The sequence below is a fragment of the Peromyscus californicus genome, unplaced genomic scaffold (assembly GCF_007827085.1).
Source record: "Peromyscus californicus insignis strain IS unplaced genomic scaffold, ASM782708v3 Scaffold_20__1_contigs__length_68692818, whole genome shotgun sequence".
In the NCBI taxonomy this organism is placed as follows: domain Eukaryota; kingdom Metazoa; phylum Chordata; class Mammalia; order Rodentia; family Cricetidae; genus Peromyscus; species Peromyscus californicus.
In genome coordinates, this window is record NW_026294503.1 from 51,889,252 (window position 1) to 51,898,839 (window position 9,588).

At 47.7% G+C, this 9,588-nt stretch overlaps 1 long non-coding RNA gene across 1 annotated transcript; it reads right to left on the bottom strand.

Annotated features, from left to right (window-relative positions):
• Positions 1-3,382: 3,382 nt before the first annotated feature.
• Positions 3,383-6,950, bottom strand: LOC128116312 (uncharacterized). Its single transcript, XR_008220429.1, has 3 exons — positions 5,971-6,950; positions 4,520-4,661; positions 3,383-3,815 (listed from the first exon to the last, which is right to left on the bottom strand). It is a non-coding gene; the product is annotated as an uncharacterized LOC128116312 (long non-coding RNA).
• Positions 6,951-9,588: the final 2,638 nt, after the last annotated feature.

Consider the following 9,588-nt stretch of genomic DNA (forward strand, 5'->3'; position numbering starts at 1 on the left):
TGGATGTGTGAAGTGGTGTTTGTGCACGTGCCTTGTGTCTTGTATGCATGTTTGTGCATGTGTGTGAGTGTGTGCTGTGAGGTGTGTGCATGATCTCTTGTGCACAAGCATGGATACATGGAGGTGGCCACACGTCTGCACGGTTCCACTTTCAACACTTCTCTTGCAGCATGCTAAGGTATTCTGACTTGAAGAGAGCTCTTTTATGTTCAGAATTAATGCCCCTGCATGAAAATGCTAAGGAGTTAGAGACCATGCTGTGCTTCGTGGGCCTGGGGGAAAGCCTGTCAGAACTTTCCCTCTCAGCAGTGAAGAAGGCCGGATTCCTCCTTGGAGTACAGTCATTGGTAGCGGGCCCAGAGGATGGGTCCCCAGGCCTTCCCACCTGTGCCTTCTGCCCACATGCCCAGCCTCCATGGTTGGCAACATCTTTGAATAAATAGCAGATGAACTGATTGGATTATCAGACTGATTTTATTCTCTGCTCTAATGAAGAGCCCCTATTATGCAAATGCATATGATTGTGACAGCAAGTGTTTTAATTACAAATTCATTCCCCAAGCCCAAAATAAACTTTTGCCATGCTGGGGTGCGGTGGTGGTGAGGGGGGTGGGGCTGCCATAACAGAAGGAAGATAGCTAGACTCATTTCAGAAAGCATGCATCCCAGGAAAAGAAAATAATTAAGTGTCTTAGAATTAACCTGCAGCCGTTCATCTTTATCTTTCTGACTCAATGAAAGCTGGATGGACAAATTGGCTGTATTCATTCTTGTTCTATCAAAAAAATTTAAAAAGTGAAAAACAATGACAACAACAACAAAAACATACAGCCTCAATATCAGTAAAGGACATTGTGCATTCAGAGTTTGGGGACAGAGCAATACTCAAATCTGGGATGTCCCTTCCATTCTCTGCTCTGTCCTCTACCAGTCATAGCTGGAATATGTGGGTTGGCAGCCATACTACTTCTGGGGTGTGGCTTCTGTAGGAGCTAGGAGAGTGACCCAGATATTCTGCTTGCCTGTGAGGGGAGAGGAAGACACAGTTGAGCCTGCTTATTATTTTCTAAGTCCCCTTTAGAGTGCCAGCCAAAAGATGGAGCTAGAGGCCATACAGGGATGTCACTCGGTGGTCTCACACCATGAGGGCTGGGAAGCAGAGTGAGGGCAGAGTGGTGTCCTCCATTCCATGTCACTCTGCAATGGCTAGATTCCTTTCCCGTTGTGCCCTTTGAGCAACGTGACCTTGGACTTGATGCTTGGTGGTAAGGGAAGGCTTCTTTCCCTTTCTGGTAACTTTACACTGATTCTTTTGGGAAGAGGGAGGCCTCGAACTCAGGCTCTAGAGTCAGAAGAAAGATTAGTCTTAAGTGTCCCGACAGCATTCCCTCCTACCAGAAGTGGCAGGTGCTACCTACAGACTCCAGCTGATCACATGCTTTTTCAAAACACAGCATTAGACAAACTTACTCTTCCCAGAACTACCACTTCTAAGCCCTTGGTGCTGTTAAGTGGCCATTGTTCAACCTAGACACCTCAGCCTAGGGATAGTGAGCAGGTGTTTTGCAGGCACACCTACTTCCCAGGAGTCATACTGGGCCTGGAGCTCATAAGTCAAAGCGGAGTCCCTCTATCACAGTACTCTGTGGCCAGCTCATGAGTCTGAGCAGCAAGAAAAGGGTATATCTTCCTGCTGCCAACTCCATGCTTTCTGGGATGCCAACTGTACTCAGTGGGTCCCACACCCAGCTCTCTCTAGTTTATCGTCTTGGCGTGGAGTGACCTCATTCGGATTCATTGTGACTTTTTAATGCTTTTATCAGCATATATTAATTATACACAGCAGCGAGTCTCATTATGGCATGTTCATACATGTGTATAATGTATGTTGATCATATTCTCCCCTGCCACCCACCCTTGTCCCTTCCCAATCCCACTCATCCCCTTTCTCTTCCCGACTGGTCTCTCTTCATCTTTTTTTGTCTTTCTTTTAGTCACCCAATGTGTTTCGCTAGAATTTCTTATGGGAACAAGAGTGAGGGGTTATTTACAGGCATGCAATCACTTCACCTGTGGTGTGGCTATTGGTGAAACTGCAAAAAAAAAAAAACACAAAAACATGGGTGAATGTGATCAAAATACACGGAACACACATCTGAGTCTAGTGCCTCTGTGGTATGATTGTGGCTGCCTCTAGGCCATCACTCTGCCTTTGGTAGCTGTGGCTTCAGCTAGCTCTGTTGCCCTGAGCTCTCCTGGGTTTTTTGTTTGTTCCATTAGGTTGGTACAGTTTTTCAGAAGGATGAGACAGAGCTGATTTTTTTTCCCCAAACACACATACTCCATCCCTGCTTTGACAAATGTAGCTAGCTTGACCCACAGTGTTTGGATAAGTAGTTTCCATCATAGTGTATGGGGGATGTTGGTAGAGGTGATGCCTGGGCCCCAGTAGGGAAATAGCCCTAGTGAGGGACACTGCCCCTCTTGTTGCAGAGGGAAGACACCAAGGCAGTTTTAATGGGAAGTGAGCACTCTTTAAAGATACTGGAACTCTCTGGGACTCTAGAAACACTCGTTGCAACCTCAACACCTCAACATTGGTCTGAATTTCCATCCTTGTTGGACCATTGTGGTCTTTATTGGCTCCTTGTCTGCAGCATTGGAATAGCTCTGCCTTTTAGTGCCACATACCTACAGTCATTCCTCCATCAAGGGGTCCTTGTGATGTTCAGATTTGGCATATGTCATGCTGTAGGACAATTTCCTTGCTAATTGGGACAAGGAAATCTGTGATACAATGATCTGACTTCAGGAGCTATCCACCCAACATCAGCTGGAGAGACCAGAGATGAGGCTCTCCACAGACAGCCTACATGGGGTGGGCAGAGTCACAACCTCATTAACTTGTAACTGGACCCTTTGCCAACTCATCCTCAGCTGTGACTACAGCCCTGGGCCACATCTGGACTGAATCGGTACCCTACCTGCTGACCCATGGGAACTGTGAGATAATCAGTGAAATGGATGCACATCTGAAGGATATTACCACAGCTTCATACAAAACCCAGGGATGCTGACACAGGCCAGGACTGGGCAGCACACAAGAACAGGCCTCCCCTGGTCCAGTATTTCATGCTCTATTGACAACACCATTTGTGCATACGGTCGGCCCTGTGCTACAAGCCTCCACCCTGCTCCAAAAGTGTCCCTTTCTCTCTGACAGCAACTGCTTCATCTCAAACCCCTGAAGAAAGGTGCATACCCATCTCTGCAGCTGCTGTTAGATGCTTGGGGTCTCTCAGGAGCAATGCCCTGCATCCTCAGAGCCCCCCCCCCCCCCCCCCCCCCCCGCATCCAACTCCTTACTTCCAGCCTGGTTTGCTGCAGCATCAACTCTCCTGCACACATCCATGCCTTGAAAGTGATGATTGGATGATTCATTTTGCAAAATTTCCCCGAAAGATAATTACTCAATTTTCATCCATTTAGACTCCATAGCTTTCACACGTTTCAATATTATCTGGCTAACATTTTTCTTTCCGTGATTGGACAGAGGAAGAAAGGGTCAAATATGTGTCTTGGAGCATTTTCCCAGAACTCGAGAAAATCTATATACGGTTGAATAAAGGGACACGTCTGACATGACACACCTGAAGCCCAGAGGGGTCGGAGCCGGCGCGCTCGAACACGGATGGAGATAGTCCAGACTGTGTTTGAAGATCACAGCTGCCGACAGTGACGCACGGTGGTCTTATTATCTTCATCATCATTATTTTGGACAGTAGTCATTGGTCATTTCCTATGAGGCAGGCTTTCTACAAGAGTAGATAGATCAGAGGATTGATTTTTTTTTAAATCCCCATAACAATTTGGCACAGTTCTGTAAATACACGCTTTATAGACTTCCTGAAACTGCCTGGCTGGGTGCTGGCCCCGCACGGATTTATTGCTTGCCGCTGACCCGATGGTGTGTAATGGGAAACCTCTCGCTGCCCGCCATTGGGCTGGCGCAGCTCGGAGGCCCACCTGTGCCCATGGTGATCCAGCCCACTGCCATTTGTCCTCAACTCCAAACAGTCCCCAGACATATTGATCTCGGGACCAAATGTCAAATACCCCACTTTCCACAACAAATGTCTCTCTTGGAAGTTCTGTGTAAATTGAATTTTTATAAATCAAATTGCAGTTGTGGAGCCAGGAAAGAGGAGTGCTGTTTATGGGAAGCTTGCTGTGTCCCTTCACAAGCAAGGAAAACTGCACCGTGGGAAAGCCTTTCCTCAAACTGCTTTGCAAGCTTTGGAACACTGTTTTTATTTTTATGACATCAAGGTGTGGTCTGTGGTGTGTGTGTGTGTGTGTGTGTGTGTGTGTGTGTGTGTGTGTGTGTGTGTAAGGCAGAGATTGATGTCAGGAATCTCCCACTATTGCTGTTATTATACCAGGAGACACTTGGTGTCTCAAATGACTTTAAGTCACTGGTGGGCTCAACTAACCAATGATCAATCAATCAAGAAAATACCTGGAAACACTTCCATCTTCTTGGAATCTCTGCCGGGGGGCAGGGGCACTGCAACTCAGAAACATGGTTGATCTCAATTTGCCTTCAATCCTCATTGGTCTGACACCCTTCAAGCTCATTTCCACATAGATTCCTCACATTTCTGCTGGTGAAAATGAGCAAAATCTCATGTTTTTTTTTTTTTTTCCACACCATATGCTGTGCTCTCTCCTCCTCTCAGGCCAGACTTTAAACTTGTCCCTCTGCAGGATGGAGGCAAAGATTCTCCCATAGGCGGTGGAACACCGAGAGGGCTCGTGATGGTGAGACTGACATCATTCTGCAAGTCAGCTGACCTAGGGGAGCACACTGCAATGTTGCCAAACACGGACAGGTTAGCTGAACTTCTCCGCATTAGAATGACTTCTGCTGGCAACGGATCTGCAGAGAGGATCGGGAGTTCAACAGCCCCGTCTTTCTGCGCATACACGCATGCGCTGCTCTTGCGAAGGACTCAGGTTCAGCTCCCAGCACCCACACCAGGCAACTAAAAACCGTCTCTAACTCCATTTCCCGGGCCTCTCCAGCCCTCTTCTGGCCTCTGTGGGAAACTGTGCACCTGTCCTGTATGTGCTTTCACATGAGCACACATTAAAGTACACTTAAATAAACATCAATTAACTCTAAGGAAAGGTTTCCAGCCTTACTTCCAGATGCAGCCTGTTCGAGTCTCAGCACTCAGCATTTCCCCAGTCAGCTGTCTAACTCTTACAGAAGATGGTCAGTAGCCGTGTGGACTGAAATCATACTGGCAATCTGAAACCTGGGCAGATACACCTTGCCTCTCTCTGCCTACCCAGAATCCTCCTGCCATCAAAGGAAAGAACATGACATTGAAGCAGCTATGAAATTCCCTTGGATTATGATTCAAACTGAACTTCAACGGTCTCAAGTTGTGTGCCTTCCCTACCCATAACTCTCCAGTGTGGGGAAAGCTAGCCTTTACCCCTCCATGCATGTAGTCATCAGGTAAATACACCACTACACCATGGTGATCAGGTGACACAGCCATTTGGTCCCTTGCAGCATTTGATGACACCCCCCACCCCGCCCCGGCGCCCTGCAACCCACCCTCACTTCTGCACTGCTGTCAGCCCAGTGCATTTGAGCTCAATGTCACATTAAAGGCAAAGGATGTGACCAAATCAAGCCCAGAATCCCATCTTGAGGATCCGTTTTCTGGGCTGTAACTCTTTGGTGCTACCTGCTCTAATAGCCAGGTTCAACTGAAGAAAGAAATTACACAAGTTTCCACAGATTAGACTATAACACAGGGACTTGGCTACGCAAGAACTTCAGGGCTGAAGGAGTGAGAAGAAAAGATAGGAGAAAGCTGGGGGAGGGAAATAAAGGGGGTGGCTTTTTTCTGGTCCCAGGAGCATGGAAGGGGGCTGCCAGGAGCATGACCTGACCCTCAAGAGCGGAGCAAGTCCCCATTGCCACCGCTGCTGCCGATGAGACAGGGCTTCCTCCGGCTCCGGCTCCGTCTGCCAGCCTGGCTCCTGGGAGTCTCTGTGCAGAGCTTGTTTGGATGTCTGTCGGTGATAGGAGAACAGCAGACAATAGCGGCACAAGTGGGTGATTTGCTGGGAACACAGAACTTGCTCTCCGAAGAGAAGAAAGACAAGTGCTCGGAGAACCGGGGCCGTTCTGGGGCTGAGAGATGAGAATGGGGGAGGTGGGGTCCTAGGCTCCTTGTGAGAAGGATACTGAGACAGGCACAGGAGAGGCTTTTGAAGGCATGGCTCAGCAAACGCACTTGCCCTTCTCCGATGCCCTGGGGGAGAGATGGCATCCAGGTTGGAGCCGAATTGAGGCTGTCATTCTTCTTTTTGCTTTTGGTCTGCAGGTGTGGAGAGAGCTCCTCTACCCACTGTTCACAGCTTGCTCGTTACGTGCTCAGCTCTGCAAGTTGGGGCCACCACCCCCTCCCCCTGTCTCAATTGCCTTCTGTTCCATGAGGGAGCCTCACAGTCATCCCTGCGTCTCTCCTCCACATCTGCACTGATGTGCTCAACATGTGCGGTTAGAGTGATGTGAACAGCTGAGAAACAGGCAACCCTTGTGCACAAACACAAATGTATTGAAATGGGCGTGGAACAGGGCTATAGATCTTATTTGTTTTCTCACGTTACACAGAGATCCACGTATTTAATTTTGTTGTTGTTGATGCTGCTCTGTAGCTCGTATGCACTGTCTGACAACCAAGTAGAACATCACGTGCCACCTTCTGAGACTAGTTTATCTAAGCTCCAGCCACAGACTCTCAGATGCCTGAAGTCCCCAATTATGGCCAATTATGGCCGTACACCCAAATTCAGTTGTCAAGGCTCTCAGGTTTGCATTCCAGAGCTAAGGGAACTGATTCTTAATTCCTTTTTGTTAAACTGAGGAGTCATTTCCATGCCGTAGAGTTTACCTTATGAAAAACACAGGCACTCACATCGCCGCAGTCTAATTCCAGGAGATTTTCATCAGCCCATAAAGAAACCCCGCCTCATTAGCAGTCACTTCCCATCCCTGCAGCCACGGCAAGCCATTGACCTACTTTCTCTATGGATTTGCCAGTATTTCTTTCCTTTAAAAATGGTGTTTATTAAGTTATTGGCCAGTAGATGAGAAAAGTTCAATCAATTATATGCCTCAGTCCATAAAACATGACCCACTGCCTGCCTGCCCACCCTCTCTGCTTTCTGCTCTCCCTCCTTTCCATCCCTCCTTCCTTCTTTCATTAATTTTATCTTCCTTCCATTTTGCTTTCTTTCCTTCCTCCCTACCTCTTCCCTCCCTCCTTTACTCTCCTTCCCTCCCTCCCTCCCTCCCTCCCTTTCTTTCTTCCTTCTTTCCAAGATCATCATCACCTTCTTTTCTGCCGCCAGTCCTGATGCCCTGGATAACTGGTGTTAACCGCGGTGATCACACAGGTAAAAGCCCTTCTGTGTGAGTTTGGTCTGTGTGCATGAGTGTGTGCCGAGTCTTTTTCCTTTCTCAGTGCTCTAACTTTGCTATTCAGAGCATATATATAGCTTTATTTAGGAGTTGAAACATTTCTTCCTGAAAGAAAGCAGAGCCCCAAGAACCAGCCATGGCAAGCACAGGGCAGGAGCTGTTTTGGAGCCCAGCATTTCTCTTCAGACCCGGCAGTGGAAGCAGCCAGAGGTACTCCTGCTCATGGAAGCTTCCTCAGAAAACAACCTTGAGATCAATAAAGACCTGAAGCACCGGGAATTGGGAAACATCAGACATTTAAATCTGTAAGCTTGCAGTATCACTGAACAAATCTCATCGACCAACTGCGGAGGACCGCAGGCAAGGGATGTATTTAACCTGAAACCCTTATCAGGAAGCTATCTGTGTTCCTGTCTTCCTGTGTCTGAATTTACCTCAAGGCAACATGCTGCCATGAGCAGGAGATTCTCCTTATAAAGTGAGAAGTTACAAAATCGGAATACCATATTGCTTCAGGTCTCATTGTCAATGGTTGTAAGACAATAAATACTAATAACTGTTGACATAAAATTAGGGTCATGCAGATATGGTACAATTTACTGTAGAGATGCGATATGGTACCCAAGAAATGCCTCCACCCTGACAGAGCAAAGCAAAAGCAACAAAATATAATCACATATCTGAGCCTTCAGTTTCCAGGAATTGTACAGGGCATGTGAATAACCCAAATCATACCATGACAACGCAGTCAGCGAAATCCAGGCACCTAGAGATCCCAGCACCTGAGGAGGCTGTGCAGGTTGCCAGGGGAGAAAAGACATCAATGGTCTCACCCAGTCAAGAACCCTGTGATTTAAAATACCAGCCCGCTAGGCATGATGTACCTGCTGGTGCAATGGTAGCTCAACTGTTACAGGGACAAGTGATATCCTCTAGTTTTGAGGCCCATTCCACAAGAAAGAATTCATGCTTGGTACTGTCAATCCAGTTAAAAGTCTTTGGTTGAGGATGTCTTAGGTACTAGGAGAGAGCTTACTACTATTGCTTGGCTGAATTGACCTAGCACCATACTTCCTTCTAAACACTTATGTTGACACCCGTAGACAAACACTGCTGACTGTCTTAGTTAGACAAGATTCTCTTTCCAGGAAACAGTAGTGAGTACAGAGACGGCTCAAGGTGCTGAGCAGTGATGGTTGGGTGTTCAGTTCTAAATAGAATGATTCATATCACCACCACCCCTCCCTAAGGCTCAGGGGACATTGTGGAAGAGGGAGAGGAAAGGGTGTAAGAGCTGGTAAAAAGGGAGAGGGCTGTGAAAAGCTGTCTCCAGGCATGATATAGCCAATGCCATCATGATCTCACAGCAGTTGTGGCTGCCTACAGTGAACCTGTACAAGGCTGGACTTACAAATAACCAGTTATAAATCAAGGAGAGGCCTACCCTTCCCTGTGGACTACTGATGGATTCTGGGAGACGGGGATGCACTCTCTTCTGTTGTGTGTATACCTACATGCTGATGAACCCACCAGGCTCTCTAACAGTCCCTAACCTACGGCCACACAGTCAGCCCTGGCTGACCTCAGTGGGTCACAATGAATGTGGGAAAATGGCTTGTGCAGTGGATGGGTGACTCAGATCTGCAGGAATAGGGTCCTGAATGGTGAGGTTTCCAGAGGCAGAACAGAGAATGAGGAAAAAAGAAGGGGAGAAGTGAAGGCAAAAGCAATAGCTGGGAACAGGAGGTCTTGTGTAAGCTGATGCCGTGTGCGAAGCCAGTTTATAAAGAAGTATAGCACTTTATATACTGCTTGTAGGGGGAAAATGTCCAAGGGGAGCAGGCAGCAGAATCAGACAATGTTGGTAGACAGAACACATGATCCCTCAGACACAGCTGCCTTAGGACTGATATCCACAGCTGGGGGTGGGGGGAAGACGGGTCCCCAGAAGTCTCAGCTTTGACTGCTTCAAGGCAACGGACTCCATCCCCAGACCAGCTTTGCCAAGTCTGCTCCTAGACGAGGACACAGAATTGACGTTCCCTTGTCATTTTATCACGGCCTCGGAGAAAATCTCCCGT